Source organism: Odontomachus brunneus, unplaced genomic scaffold (genome assembly GCF_010583005.1).
Source record: "Odontomachus brunneus isolate Ranch 3 - 2012 unplaced genomic scaffold, Obru_v1 Obru_scaffold_017, whole genome shotgun sequence".
Lineage (NCBI taxonomy): Eukaryota > Metazoa > Arthropoda > Insecta > Hymenoptera > Formicidae > Odontomachus > Odontomachus brunneus.
In genome coordinates, this window is record NW_022639467.1 from 290666 (window position 1) to 307419 (window position 16754).

The following is a 16754-nucleotide window of genomic DNA, read 5'->3' on the forward strand; positions in this document are numbered from 1 at the left end:
GTTTGTGCGGTTGGAAGGATGCACCGAGAAGTGGATATCCCCGGAGGAGCGACGCGGCGATCGAGGGATGCGGAGAAACGCGCGAGACGGAGGAAACATTGTGTCCTAATCACGCTATTGTGTGGCCGACGATAGCGACAGTCGTCGGCGATTGCCCGCGGCAGAGAACGGCGAGGACGACGAGAGGCGTCGTTAGCCGACGCGGAAGACGAGAACGTCGGCTGGGACGACGACGGCAGCGGCGATTAACGTTGGCTGGCTGATTTTCGCGTGGACGGAGCGTTTACTTACAAAGGGTTAAAATCGCTGGGAGGGTCGAGCCCTTGATTACTGCGCGCGTCGCGCCATGGAATCATTGTCGACGACGGCACCAGCGAGCAAAGGCTACAGAAATCTCTTTGTCGCGCGTGCGTGCGCGCGTACAGATGTGAATACCCACGAATTTTTAGGAAGCGACGAAACGACAAGATAAACAAGACACGTACGCGGCTATTCTTAAGTGTGTTTATACCGTTTGCGATAAATTCTATCTAATCGTAGAGTAAGAAAGATTGTTCTTATGGATAACGAAGAAAAGAACTCGCGGCTTATCGCTTATCATCGGCAAACTGCTCTGCTCTGCTCTACCTCGAACAGTTTGAAATTTATTCGAGACACATAAGAGAAGTCGCAGGCGTGTCGGGAAAAGTATTAGAGACGAAATAACGCGCGCGCAGCGCCGACGCTCCGTTTCATTTCGTCTCCCCAAACGCCCGATACCGATTGTCCCCGCGCGCATCGGAGCTTCGCGTATAAAACTCGATGTTAAAATAGTAGATCATAACGCTCGAGAAGACCCGAATAAAGGGAGAACGGAGCGCGGAAAGGAGTCGTTATTTCTCCTTCCGCAAGATTGCGTAACGATACAGCGGGGAGAGAAGAAGAAGAAGAAAGTCTGCGAGGCAGCCTCGTGTAAAACGCGATAGGACGTCGTCGTCGTCGTCGTCGTCGTCGTCGTCGTCGTCGTCGTCGTCGTCGTCGTCGTCGACATCGGCATTCCTCGCCCTCGCTATCGTCGAGTTTACTTAAAATGCGCGCGTGTCGAGAAAGATCTGTCGTAAAGCACACCTTTTCCCGGCAATCGTCCCCTCTCCGTTCCCCGCCACACCCTCGATTACGGTCGTCGCGCGCGCGTCGAAAACGTTCGGCTGCACAAAGCGCGTGGGTGGTGTCGAGCGCTGGGTGTTGAAACGAGAGGGGACGAGAGGTCTTAAGTCGGGCCACCGCGTCGAAGAGCTTTAGGTTTCGCCGTCTCCCGGCTCAGAATCCCACCCCGTCCAGCAACCCTGCCGAGCCAAGTTCAAAGACTGTGTTTCAACGTCTCTCGCGGGAAGATACCTCATCATAATCCGGTATATTTCGCCGTTCCAAAGGTTACTATTCTCCCGCTTTGCCCCTCGTCCTGCCTCGCCTAGCCTCGCCTCTTCAGCCGCGCGCTATTTTTCCAACTTTCATTTTCTTCCCCGGCCGCGGCGCCGCGACGAGACGCAGGATAGATAAAGCGATTTATCATGCTACAGACGCGCAAGAAACTGCGCCGGGTCGAAAGGGAAGGTCGGGGGAAGAGAGAGAAAGAGAGAGAGAGAGAGAGAGAGAGAGTACTACAACCCGTGTAAAGTTAATATAACAGCGTAGACGGTGACTATTAATCTTTTATCGCGCGCCGCGGGCTGAAAATCAATTTCGCGTGGGAATTAATTATGAGAGTACGGTCCAGTTCATTCAATTTCCTCCTTCGGGCTCGATTTCGCCGCGAGCTCTCATTTGCCTCCGCGCGCTCGCCTCGCCGCGTTTTATTTTTCCCTTTCCCGATAACAGCCGTGACTAGGAAGAAATATGAGACGCGGGGAAGCAACCCCTTGCCTCAAAATTCATTCGACTCGACGCGTGGTAAATGCTCGGGAGCGTATATATTGCCAGGCTGGAAACCTTATTAGACGTACGATAATTATTATCGAGGATACTCTACAACACATTCCCCGAGCGATTGCCACTTTACCGCGGTACCGTCGTCTCGTCGCATTCCCCCATCCACATCCCCAATTTATAACGACACGAATCGACTGGGCGTACGCGACCACATTCGATAGGACGTTTCTTCTTCTTCAAGTGTAAAATGGGTTATGAGTGTCAGACGATCCCGCGGCGTTAGGGTGTCAAGTCCCCAACGGAAGAATCCGGGATACAGACGGAGAAAGGAGAGAAACGAGGAAGAAGAGAAGGGTGCCAGGTCGTCTGGCGGTGTCGCCGGGGCGTCTACCGTGGATCATCGGGGAAAGTTGGCGAGCGCGGAGTCAAGGCCGCAGAATGCTGCAGCGCCACCACCGCTGTTGCTGATGGTGGTGGTAGTGGTGGTGGTACTGCTGCTCCCGCTGCCGCAGCCAACTCGCACCCCCTTGCATCCCTCGGCCGCTGCCGCCGCCGCCCGTGCTGTCGAGAGGCGAGGAGCCACCCCCGCGGCCCGGTATAGGGATCAGCCTGGCCCGGTAGGGGTTGGAAGGGGTAGGCCGTGTCTGTGCTGCAGCGACGGTCGATAGAATTGTCTGCGCGCACGCGCAACCGAACGCTCGTCAGCTGCGCCATTGATTCCCACTCACCCCCCTCGCGACCCTAACCCCTCTCGGCAGACTTAAAGAGAAGAGGACCGTATAAAGGTCGCTAATTTGTGTAACGTGTCGTCTGAGGAACAGCTTGACGGGCCAAAAGAACGGCTGAGGAAGAAACGCGAAGGGACGAGGGGAACCACCACAGCTCACCGATCGAGGGTTCGTTGGTGTTTGTGTAAGCGGCCGTCGAAGACGGCCGGAATGATCATCTTCGTCGTCTTCTCCAGCGAAGGAGTATTTTTAGACTCCGGCAGACCCTGCTACGGCGGAGAGGGTGACGGTAGGAGTATCGGGAAGCTTGTGAGAACAAAAGAACCAGCAACGACGATTTTCATGAAGATAACGCCAGGCCCGAGACATGTCCTATTCGAGTTTATGACGCAATCTGAAGCGTTCATCGGGAACCGGCGGTAGGAGAACAGGCGCGTTTAATTCGAATTTACGTACGTGCGAATTTTAAGCAGGATCAGCGTCCTTCCTCCGGCGCGAAGTCTTTAGAGCTCCCGGAATAGTCGGCGGATGAATTTTATGGCCGTCGAAAACGCAAGTGCCATAAAAGCCGAGTTCGAAGCGAGCATAATAGCCAACGGGTAGGGAGGAAGAGAGGATGACGGGGACGAAGAAGAAGAGCTAAAAGTGCTAATTGATCGCGTCGAACGGTTACTTCGGTCTCCTCGGTCGATAAGGACGAACGGAAAGAGTGACAAGGTCATTTCCGCTGCCCTTCGATCGTCACCGCGAAAAAAAGGAGCGAGCCGCCGACTTTAAAGCCGAATCTACAGTGTGCTCTTCCTTGCTTGTTTCTTGTTCTCTGCCTTGTTCTGGCTCAAGCCGTAAGGCCTGCAAGCCAGAAAGAGATCAAAAGAAAAAAACAGGGAGCAGATAGCACATTGCAGATCAAGCTTTATAGAAGTCGTCGGGTTCAGCAGTGACGTAACGTCGTGCAAAACGCTACGAAAAAGCGGAACGGAATGGTCAGCGGAGCGACCAACAGACTTGCCAGGTGACTCCTGGCGACTCTTGGGAAATTGAGATTGGATACGGAAAGAGAAACCGAGCGCGGAGTCGAAGGAACTTGCGGGAGAGGCTTGCAGACGGCACGCGTCTATTTAAGATCGGATGGGCGAAGAACTGAGAGAGCGCCAGAGCGAGCGAGAGAGAGAGAGAGAATCAGAGAGACGAGCGACACAGCGAGCAGGGTCGATGATTTCATGACCATTGCCGGGAACGAGTCGGTATTGATCCCCGGTTGCAAACATCCCGCCCTCGTCGCGCGGTTCCTCCTCTTTCGTGTAACCGTGGAACCTGGACCTTTCGAATTCCTCTTGCATAACACGCTCCGCTCCCTCTTTCTGTCCCTCGCCTTTGAGACGTCGCGTCGTTACGGCTGCTGACCGTTCGGAGCGGGATTCGAACATGGATTCGCGGTAAATCCAGCGACAAGGATACACAAGTCGGTCCGTTCGGGAAAATGTGTGTCGAGAGGGAACGGCAGCGCGAGCTGCAGCCCGTTCAACAATGGTCCCGGAAATGTCGAACAGCCGCCGTCGCTGGTTATTCCACGCGGAAGAATCACTCGCTTCTTCACCGTCCCGCTAGCTCTTGCTGCTTCGTTGTTCTGTCCTGCGCTTACCTGCGCGTAATCGCGAAGTGAGCGCGAAAGTTTCTCGCAAGTTGCACGCGCCCGGGACATCCACGACGTCTGGAGCGAATGACGAACGCGCGCAAGACGCCTAAGAGAGTGAGAAAGAGAGAGAAAGAGAGAGAAAGTGAGTGAGTGAGTGAGTAAGAGAGGCGAAACAAACTCGACAAAGTTAAATTAACGAGCGAGTCAGTCACTTGGAGCGACGCTCCATGCGTTTATCCTTCGTAGCCGGCAGTCACTTTGCACTTGTTGTCAGGCCTCCGAAGAACAGTTGCGTATAGCAGACGACCATCTATTTCATCTTAGAGCCCAAAACTTCTCCTCGTGTTCTAAGCCCGCGCGTCTTCGCAGAACTTCCGATCTGATCCTGACGTAGGAAGAATTTACTGGTTGCGAACGTGTTTTAAGAGCGTCTCACGGGGAGGGAACAGCTGATGACGTCAGAAGCCGACGTCGTTAACACAATTGTTTCTCGTATAATTCTCGCGCGATACCCGAAACTAATTCGCCCAACGCGGATGATATAGCGGTCGTCTTTCGCGATGATTAAGCACACGACGTTTACAGGCGACACACGGATCTCGTTGGCGCACCTCCATCATCACGATTCGCAGACCGTCGCGCTTTCGTATGCCATGTCTTTCCCGAGATCTCGCGTCGTTTCTTCCACTCAAAAAAATAACGTCACAGTTACAGCGAGAATTATTCAGATAATGCAATCACTGCGATATCGCAAATGTTTTGCATCTAATCGATACAGAGGCAGAATGCCTATCTGAAATATTTGTGAAAGAGTGCGACCAAACACCTACAGATCACTGACCCAAATTCATGGTCAAAGTTCTCAAGTTATTTTGAACTTAAGATAAATTTTATGGTATTTAGATTACAAATATGCAAGTGCCAAAGTGATCGGACTTTGGCTGAAGCAATAAAATTTTACAGCGAACTGCCTCCACAGTTCGATACAAATTGTAGCCAATCGCACTACGACATTACAATCGCGTTTCCACTTGCCCGTTGTATCAATGGCGACGTCGACGGAATACCAGTTAACGCCCGGGGACCAGCGGGCCATGGTTTTGACATTCCGGTGCCGTCCCGGGCCATCAACCTGCCAGGGGTTGCGGCTAATGTCGTTGATATTCAGGACTCAAAATGCGAGGGTCGCGTTAATGTCACGAGAGAGGGTTCGGTGTCCGAGGCGACTGCGGTATCCACCCGTGCGGCGGACGTCTCGGTCTACCAAGGGACGAGAGAAAGCGCGTGGATTGGCCGGGGATCGCCCTGGTTCGAGCCCACGAACCGCATGGATAACCGAAAGGGTTGCCCGTACGAACGTCGCCGGACGATCTGCGCGACAGCTCTCGCAAGCCGTCGTCGTCCCCGACGTTCGCGCCCGGGACAAAAAAGGAGGTGGCTCGTCTCTCTCGCCGCGAATTCTCGTCCCTCGCAAAACACTCTCTCACTCTCTCCCTGAGATAAAACGAGACTGATATCTCTCGCTGTTAAACGGAGCGGAGAGAGGCTCGCCGAGAGATTTGGCCGTACTAAAGTTCGCACGAGTGCCTGCCCCTTTTTTTTTTGCGATTCTCAAGCAGCCGATGTAATCTATCCGGGGAATGTGTGGGAACTACGTGAGAAAATATATGTGAAAAGAAAATGAGCGTCCTGGATGTGAACGGGACGCTCTTTCCACTGGATGGTCTTCTCGGGATTATGGAAGAAATTGGACGAAACGGTTATAGCATTACGGAGAGAACCGTACTTCCGATTATCTTTTGTAGGGGATGAGGGACGAAAAGGGAGAAATGCGCTCCTAATCATTGCAAGTTTCATTGATTAAGCAAGCAACTCCATCGTGAGAATTGTAATTTTACATTTTCTAGCGATGTGAGTAACGAGAATTTTGACAGAATCGTCGATTATTGTTGCAACGATGAGACATTTTAACGAAGATAGTATATTTAGGAAAATGCTGTGTAAAACGAGCAGACACTTGACGCTGCTAATTATCGATGTACTTCCCGATCTCGAGTCTAACGGTAGTCGCGAGAATTCTCAATCGAAATTTTAGAATGGCTTCTTCAAAAGCTTCGAGTGGAAAATCGCCCGAGATGCGAACAACACGTATCGTCGTGCGAGAAGAATTCGCTCGATACGAGAGAAATCGCCCCTGGCAATCGTAAATTTGGCCGATCCTGGCTGGTTCCAATATCGACCATCACCATCTCGCCCATCCCCGCTTGCTCGCACCCGCAAACCCGGCCACCACCCCTTGCCCTTGACATTCAGCGCTACGGACGATTACGAAGCCGAACTTTCATCCCTTGTAACGACGTCGTCCAAAGTTTAAATTGTACCCCTGCTAAAACGCATCATCGTTTCGCGAGCGCGAAAAACATTTTCCGCTCGGCCGCGCGGTAAACACGTTATTTTTGTACGATAGTCACAAGAGAGAAGTTACAAAGGAGTTACAAAGAAGTTTCATCACACTATGGGCCGCAATCAGATGATTGATTAATCGTGATGCGAACTAATTACAAAGTTCTAGAAACTCTAAATGTCGGATGACGTGTATCGACAGTAGGGCTTCAATATTCGTTCGGGTCTGGCACTACTCGAGTACCCCCGAGATTATTTGGATAGCGGATAAATGTGACTTCAAATGTGATAAATGCGACTTTAAATTCGGGTTATCAGCGAATCTTCCGAGATATACGAACAGTTGAAGCGTCGAATCCGAATTTAAGCTCACGGCGTAGTCGGACCGGAGTTGGCCGATTAGAGCTCCTATAAATATTCGGGTAAATGACTATTCGGATATCTCCGAGGTCAGAATCGATCGTATGTCCGGATAGTCACTTACCCGAACACTTAAAAGTCCTAATTGCCAGTCACAGAAAAACAATCTATGTGTGTGAAAAAGTAACAATACAAAAAAATACTCAAATTTCTCTTGGGAAATTCGATGAATCACGAATGGAGGATAGAAATTAATAACCAAGATGCGCGTAATAACATCGCGTTGTATAATCCGCTCTCTATCGAAGCACGTCTCATTTCTCGTCTCGCGTTTCGGTAGAATGCCAACGGTATTTCACGGTCGGGAAATATCGGTTCCCAGAAATACGAGTCGGGTATACGACGTGCATACCTGGGACACCGGTGCTTGCCGTCCTCCAACTATCTCTGGCACTTCGGCCAGAAGAGAAAGAGAGAAAGGGAGGACGAGAGAGGACCGGGCTCCATCTTGGTGACTTTAATAGGATGCCATTCCCTGGCCCGGACAATGCGCAGCACACCCGGCGAACTTCCAGGTTCGCTATCGTCGCCGCAGACGCCCCGCAGTGCGAAAGTAATGAAAATTCGGTGGCAAACTTGGCCGCGTCGCGCCACCAAGTATACTGGCTGCTCCAAATCGCCCGACTAAATCTATCCTGATTCGCACGATCGTAGATGGTGGACGTCGAATCGAGAATTTCGTAACTTCGCCGATCGCCCGTGCCGAGATGTACTTTCCCCGATGAGAATTTACGATCAGATGAAGCCATTATTCCGGACAACAATAACGATGATGAGAGAGGCGTATGTTATATCAGATAGATATGCGATACAATAGGTCGGACGGCCGAAGATAGCGAGCGACGTCGCGCGAACACAGCACCAGCACAAAAGCTCCCGGCGACGCCACCTATGCGTGAATAAACTTTCTCACGATCGCCGTGCGCTGACAATTAACGACTTCGGCCTTTTCTCGTGGATCTCCGCGGAACGAGAACGCGCGGCTTTACGTCCCGAATCGCGCAAGTTACAGCCGCACGGCAGTTGCGGCGCGTTAAATGCTAAGTCCGATGATCTACGGCGACTTTTACGACGCTCCGAGTCGCGACTGAAATCCCGCGCGCGAAATCGCCCGCTCAAGATCGATCTCGCATACCGGACGTAATTATTCCACGATGCTTTTTCATCGTGCGAGATCTCGCATTGCGAAAATGCCTCTCTCTTGCGAGATAATAAGTAACCCATCGAGAATCCATGGAATATCCCTCTCCTCGTCGCAATTTTCACGCGTAATTTTCAGTCAGCCGCTCGGCGGCTTTCCCGCGCACTGAGAAAAATGTTTTGACACTTGTAACTACATGCAAAAAAAACTAGCTTCCAGAGCTAAAAAATAGCTGTGGCAGATAAGATGTGTCACTGAAATAGAGACAGCTAATGTCGACTACCGAAGCTAAATTTATTCGCTGTTTAAACTTAGATGTTATAGCGAGAAATATTAGCTGCTAGAAACAAATGACTGTAACAAATGATTGTAGTTGTGTGGCAAACTTCTTTAATATATGCATACGATAAGAAATTTAGGAATAACTACTTGAAATAATATGCATTTTTAATGTCAACTAATATATTTATATTTCATAGCGAATGTATTTTAGCTGTCATAGCCAATTCTTAGCAGTGACAGCTAAACGATTAGCCTTTTGACTAAGTTTGAGTCAGCTACCGCGGTTTAGCTGATATTACTAAGTCATTTTTATTTTGCGTGTATATAAACGCATAGAGACGAAAACCATTTTGTAGTTAAATTACGTACGATAAAAAACATTTTGTATTTATATTTAAATTTGCGTAGAAATTTTCGTCTAAAGTTTTTAACATATCCGTGTGTTAATTTTACATACGTGTTATTTTAATTGTTTTGTACTGAGTTTATATTTACCATTTCTAAGTATTGAAACAACACAACAGTGTCAACAAGTGTCACATTTTTCTATTATTTTCCGACGTATTAACGATATTTGTTTATATGTTTGCCTTGCCGTTAAATTAACACAAAAATTTAAGCGGATAAATTGGAACATGTAAAGTGTATTAAATTTAATACAACATTTTTTACAGCGTAATGTTAATAATAATGATTTGATGTTACTACTGCCATTTTCGCGTTGAAACAAAGCCGAAAAATATAGCTGCAGCCAAAAACGACTCTATAATTTTAGTTAGATCAATTACCAATATCACCAATATTTTTTTCCCTCAGTGCGCGAGTCTGTAAACGCTGCAGCTGTGTAGTTTAGTTCACGTCGGTGACGTCAGATTCGTTCACGCTAAATCGAAAGGTCGACGTGCCTCCCTGCGTGCTCGTCCATAGGCTCGCTCGCTCGCCTCCTTCTGCTCTTTCTTTCGTGGGAACGCGTTCGTGAAGTGCGATTTTCACTCGCGGACAGTGCGTGCGTGCGTGCGTACGTGTGTATGTATGTGTGTGTTCGACGCCGAAGGGAAAGCCGGCGTTGTTTTCGCCGCTGCGAACGTTATATTGACCTCCCGCAGGCAAATTTCGGCGTTCGCACCCATAACCGTTCCTTCCCGGCCGGTCCTATCACCCCCGGTAATAGCATAATAAATCTACCAACTTTTCGCGGTATTCCCCTCACAGCCACGGCCGATGCTTAGAGGTCGTTTCACGCGAGCGACTTTGTCGCGCCGCACGTGGCATAGGATACATTTCGGGGACACTATTTCACTAGGAGAATTTATATCTTAATTACCGGTACACCGCCACCAAAGATACCTCTCGCGGCTTTTAATCAGTTACGCCCGACGGAAGTGAACTTTGCGCATTAATCATCCCCGTGTTTCTCCTTGGCAATCGACTGTTAAAGAGCTCGCTTCCCCCGCGTCCCCACACCCCGTCGTCGGTCTATTGATGTCGTCGTGTGTATCGAACACCAAATTGTTTTATTGGGTCTGTGGCTTATCGCTTTCTGTTTGCCTGTGTTAGAAATGCACGTTTCGTTTATAATTTTTGCGATACACGATAAATTGCGAGGGAGTAGTTTTCGGAGTGAGTCGGGACGAAACGCCGGCGATATTTTCGCCACGTACAGCCGGGGGTTTGCGTCGGCCCGAAGAACGCAGACAGATCGATCCATTGTGCGCAAGAACCAAATCACCGCGCGTAACGCCTCGTATTCCAACTATTTCTCTATCAGGGTCTCCCCTTGCGCTCGCTCTCCCCGTGGGAGACAGCGGGGGAAAAAGCCCACGCGCACAAATGTCCACGTGAACAAAGAGACGCGCGCGGGCGCCGTGAGCCGAAGGAAACGAAGAGAAGAAATGGGAGAGGAGAGGAGAGGAGAGAGAGAGAGAGAGAGAGAGAGAGAGAGAGAGAGAGAGAAAGACAGACAGACAGAGAAAAGCGCCATCAGCTGCGGGCAAGAATGTCCGTCGTAATATGTTTCTGCTCGTCTCCACCCCGTTCTGCATTAATTACTTGGGATACCGCGCGACGCCAACGAAAATCTGCGGATACTGAAGTTGTACAGCAATTACACGACGTGCATGGCTGGAGAGAATTCTACACGTGAGGCGCATCAACATCGCATCGCAATTACAAGAACTCGAGAATATACAGGAAAAAGGTGGAGTGTGTGTCTTTATCGAGTGCTTAAAATCAGATGGGCAGATATCATACGTAATTTTCTCTGCAAACTTTGCTCATTCTTACACTGCGCTGAGAAAAAAAAGTACTTGAACATTTCTCCCATTTGTGTGGGACACAAAGTTTATTCGTAGAAATAAACCTTATTTCACAGAAATAAACTTTATATCCCAGATACAAGTCTTTTAGTACTTCTCCTCAGTGTGAGGGAAAAAATATCTAAGAAACCAAAGATATTCGGTCGGCGCCAATAACATATTATACTAGTATCAAATACTTTTAAAGTAAGAAAATATGCATTTTTCCAAAACCTTAGCTTTTCACGAAGACGATTCTGTTTATTCTACTTGAACAGAGAAATTCAGATTTAAGTAAATATATTTTTAGTGTCCATTGAATAAATTTTTTTTCTTTTTTCTCTCACAATGCAATTACTCCCCATCTTGCTCTTATTGACAAAGATTCTATTTATCCGATCAAATGATTAGAAAAAAGTCCGTTCACACGTACTCCATTATTTGTTCAAGAACAATCTCTGGGGATCATGTTCAATCGCGAGCCGCTTTTTCGCGTTTAATTATTTCCCGACTTCTTATCATCAGGCGATTACCTCACATCTCCGCGAAACGCCGAACGCATAATTCCGGCACTCACTGTGGCGCCTCTGTATCGTTTCGAATAAAAGAGCATCCAGCAGCTTAGCGGGGTGGAGATTTTCTCACGATATTGCAGCGGCAACGCTCGGCGAATTTTAATATCCGACGCCGCGGCGGTACTTCGAGGAAGGAGGGAGGGAGAGAGTGGAGGCTCGACATTGCACGGTCGATGCGCCATTCGCGCACGTTTCCGATGAAAATCTACCTGCATTTCGCCTCGATGAGATTAGCGTCGCTCAAAATCCAACGCGCGCTGCTGGCACGCCCGCTCCCGCGTTCGTAATCGACGCGGGGAAAATACCGGTCCTAGGACGATTCCCGGAGAAAAGGAAACACCGGAGAAGATTCTCGGATGAGGAGGGGACACAAAAACCGGTCGTGTCGGACGAAGGGAAGCCCGTAAAAGGCACCCCGAAGAAACGTTTCGTCGGCGCTCGCGCTGCTCGTGCGTGCGCGTTGTCTTCGCAGTGCGACGAAAACGGAAGGGACAACATCCAGCGACATTATTTTTCGTCCACGGCGCACTCACCCCCGTTCACGACGTTTGAGCACTCCGTTTTCTCCCCCGACGAGCTTACGCGCGCGCAGCCCCTTTTTGCTCCTTGCCGAACGCAGCGCGTCGCAACAGCGCGATCGCACGAGCAACGACATTTGTCTCGTCGATTATGACGTGGCTCGTTTCTTTCCCTCCTTCTGTCCCCCAGTCTCTGCCTTTCCCGTCATCTCCCTTCCCCCCGACGAGCTTGACCGCTCATTGTTTCAGTCGCGGCGAGGACGCTTTGTCTCGGCGAAACCGCGATTTGTCAGAGCGCGATGCACCGCGGGAAGCGGTTTGCCAAAAATGTATGGCCGACCGCGACCACGGAAACAACAGCGATGCGTACTCACAAAAGGTATTCTGCTCGCGAATAATATGCATCAAGCGTAATAAGCTAATTACTTTTCATTGGTCGCTTTGTCTTTTAATTTCTTTCGAAAATGCTTTGCATCCGCCGCATACACCACGAGAAAAAAGTTTGTACACTAAAATCGCATAGAAAAATAATTACTATAAATTATGACCAAGACAGTTTATTTAATTACTATAATGTGTTAGTGATAATCCTTATATGTATGTTACCATTATTATTTTCGTATCAGATAAAAAAATGGTTTGGGTAAAAAATAAATATAATTTTAGTTTAATCGTTTTCTCTCTCTCTCTCTTAGCGGAAAATCGACCTCGTGACGTTGCACGTGTGAACGTTCACTGTACCAAGAAACATGAAAAAATGTGTCCAACATGGGAAGTGCGATCGTGTTACTTTGGACGACTTACAATTTCAGCGCGGAATAACACGCCTGACAATTGCCTTAATTACCGTGACTCTTCAAATTAACGAGCGCGAGAAAGAAGGAAAGGCACCGTTGCTCATTATCATTCATAATTCCGTTCGTCAAAGAGGAGCGGGGTCATCGGTTATTCTTACCCGTAATGATGATGAAGATGAGGAGAAAGCACGCATCTGCCATTTGCGATTCCCTCACTTCCCCTTCGTCGTTATTGCGAAAAGGAAGAAGGAAAAAAAAAAGATGACATGTCTATCAGCGTGAGAAAACGCAGCTACCATGCGCATATGAAAAATTCGCTCTACCTTCGGGCAGTTTTTAAACTTACGCACTCGCAAACTTTATCCTGTCATACCGGAGTAATGTTAATGTCTCATATCGTAAAATTGCGCGAAAACGCACATCAAATATCGTTCCTCATCCTCAATTTTTCTTACCTCTCATTTTTTCTTCAATCTTTAATTTTCCCGTGTACCCGAGTGGTAACGCGAAGAAACGAAGGATACAAAGCAAGAGAGATTAATCATTGCACTCGCGTGTTATGCCATAACTCAGCCGCTCGAATAAATCATGCACCGGCCAACCGTCTAGCAGACCACGCTCTTTCTTTCGCCCTCGGAAAAAAAAAATGGAGATCGTCCGTATATATCAAGTTCACGGGCAAAAATACTAGTGTGCGTGACGTGAGGCGAGAGCAGCATAGAGCTATCTTGGATCGATCCGATTGAGGTAGGTCGGCTTCTCAAGGGAGAGCCGCGGCTCTTATCCCAGTTCAGGGATAAATTTCAAGGACAGTCTGTCCGCCTACGCCTTCATAGCTCACGGTTGACGGGGGAGGAACCGTGCACCTATCGCGTTGTTGCAATGATAGATAAAAAAATTCGCGTCTTTTCGTTTAAAAATTAATAAACACGTCGCAGTAATGAGCGACAATTACTATTAGATGTGACGACGATTTAATTTGACGCGTAACATATTTACATTAATAAGGAATGCTACTTAGCAAGTTTCTTAATGAAGACAAAAATTCTCTGATGGAGAAAGAAAGATTTGAACAAATCTTCGAAAGACTGCTAATGTTGGGTATAAAGTTTGTAACAAGACGCGATCATTAACAGTGGAAAACATGCCGAAGCGGTGTCGTTAAATTAGTGATCCACGCGACTATTTTGCATTCAAGTACACACTCTGTCTCTCTCTTGTCTCTCTTTCCCTCTCTCGGTCTTACGAATATCAGCACGTTGAATTGCGCGAGTTGCGCAACAGGAAGGCGAACGTTTAAGCTAATGACCTTTAATGCAAACCTCCATTGTGCACCGAGAGTGTTGCGAGTCTGCAACGAGGGTTAATGCACAAAATACGCTCGGGAAACAAAAAAGAAGAAGCCATTGTGAAGAAAGGTTGAGAGAGAGAAAAGTGAAGGCAAAATACGCATATATACACGTCTACAGCCGTTTACGAGTAATTTCATTTAAACTCCAACAGAAAGATATAGACCTACTCTCTCTCTCGTGTTTCCCGCGAACAATTTCTCATCGATAATTTTGTTCTTCGCGTCGTTACTGTGTTACGATACGCGTAAGGTATTGGCGGACGCATCAGCGTGTTTCAGTGAAAATAGCGCAGCGCAGAGAACAGAATCGAGTTACTTACTTCGACTTTCGGACGCGAAGATTTTTAAGCTCGGCGTGAGCGAAAACTTCGCGACTTGAAATCCAATCGAAGTTTTAGCGGAGGCTAATGGAACGTGCGAATACTTCTTCTCGTAGTCGCGGCTACCGGCTTCTCGTTTACGTCGTAACGAAATTAGTACGGCCCGACTTGAAACACCGCTCGAAACTCGAGCCGGCTAAACTTCCGTCCACCGTTTCGTACTTCGCGGCACCGAATTTAATCAACGCCAGCAGCAGCGAGAGGCAGGAAGATTACGTTACTTAGGGAACTACCTTAGAATGGCGTGATTGTTCTTGCGCCGGCTTGACCAGGCAGGGTCAATGGGTTTCACATTACGAACGTGAACGCGGCGAAGGAGCATGGTAGCTGCTGCGCGGCCTAACAATCAGCAGTTTAACATTTAAACAAACGCGTGGGATCATAACCAAGATTTATGAAGCTGGCAATTAACGTTGCGTAAAGATAATAGCAATAGAATTCCCCATGTGCGAAATAGACGAACAGGTAGCTATCTTATTGAGAGATATATACGCGTTCTGTATTTTATAAACTTATATATCAGTTTTCCGTCATTAAAAATACACCGTTCGAAGCAACCAGCGGATCACATTGAACAAGTAATTCCGTTGCATAGTACTGCAACTCGGGTCGAATATGAAAGCTAAAATATCGCGTTCATGTAAATGTCTATTAAGTTAGATTAAATTAGGCGTTAAAAAAAGTATTCAACTCGGACTTTATTACTGGACATTCTTATTGTTTTGATTCTTAAATATAAACATTTAAACTTTCAATATAGAATATATACGTATATAAGTTTTATGTTAAAAGTTTAAATATATTCGTTTGAAGATCGAAACAATAAAAATGTCCAGAATTAGGTATACGTCCGCGGGCCATTGGAAATACCAATTTTACCTTGTATACGAAAGAGAAAAATAACCGCTTGATTTCTGTGAGCAGTGCACGAAGTGAAATGTCTAACAAAAAGAACCGACAGTACATATCCTATCACCGACACGTACCGAATTTCAGTGTCTGAGAAAATAATGGAGAGAACACGACCACGACGACACGATATACAATAAATTCCCCTCCGGGCGTTTTCTATTAGCGCGAGGTGGTCGGAAGCGCCGTCGTACATCAGCGTCAGCTCATTGGGAATCAATGTCCATCGAATAGAAACGAGTGAGGAAGCGAGAGACGACGCGAAGAGAATCGCGTGGCGCGCGGGAGGATGCCGTGGAAAGAAAGGCCCGGCTTTTCATCTCTTTCGGCGCGAGAGGCGGCTGAATTACGAGGAAAGCTTTTCGACGTCGTTCTTACGAGCGGTCCTTTTAATTAATCTCTGCCCCCTCGAACACGAGTATCATTCAGAGCTCTAGCGCCACTCAGTGTAGACCAACGAGGGTTCCGCGCGCGCAATCCTCGAGAAAATTACGCGGTCCATCCTGCGCGAGGCGGATCGCTCTTGTCTCCCAGACGACGGTTTGTATATTTTTCTTTCTTTGCCGATTCCCGTTTGCTTTCCTCCTTTGTTCTCCACGGACCCGCGTGTGTGACGTAGATAAACAAACGGGAAACGCTTCTCATAAAATTCTCGCCACTTCCGACGCTACGTATCGCGAGATATTCACGAGAGACAAATCCCACTCGTTCGTCGTATAAAGCATCATAGATTAATTCGATCCTGCATTAGCATTTCGAAGCAGAGCATTTGCATCGAGACTCGGCTCAGTTAATGCACTTTTCCATTAAACATTCTCTCATCGGGAAGGACTAGAGCTGTGCAAATGGCAAAAGAGTGCTTGACGACAGTTCGCACTTTGGACACAACGTGCCCATGCCGGAAAAAATGTAGTTTGCGAATGTTTACTAACGGGGCAATCTCTTATCGTGGTTGCCGAGTTGAAGTAATGAGTACGACGCGCAATGTGTTGAACAGTCAAATATCCAAGTCGAAACTTTGCTTCTCACTCAGTCTGCTAATTCTCATTCACTCTACTAATTCTATCAAATTTGAAAGAGTAATGGGCAATCTCAAGTCACAATATTACACAAACTACTTGTCCTATTTTGATACTATCGACACTTATTATTTTTATAGTTTTTTTATTTTGAAGCTCAACAAAGAACCTGCCAAGAACCTCTAGAATGGCTCCAAGTTTAATAATATAAGCACACATTTTTAGAATGAATATCCGAATTTATTTAATATCCTATCAATTCCTCATATCTACATTTAAAAGCCTTTATTTTTAGTTCCAGTAAGCATTATAATATATTAATTATATAAATCAATCATATAACTCAAATAACTCATAATTAGAATATGTGCAATAAGCAGATGTTAAACAATA

General features: G+C 47.5%; 1 protein-coding gene across 2 annotated transcripts in view; it reads right to left on the minus strand.

Moving 5' to 3' along the window:
• The window catches only part of LOC116841606 (headcase protein), a 209113-nt gene that overhangs the window by 149669 nt on the left and 42690 nt on the right, over nt 1–16754 (minus strand). The gene's annotated exons all lie outside the window — the stretch shown is intronic.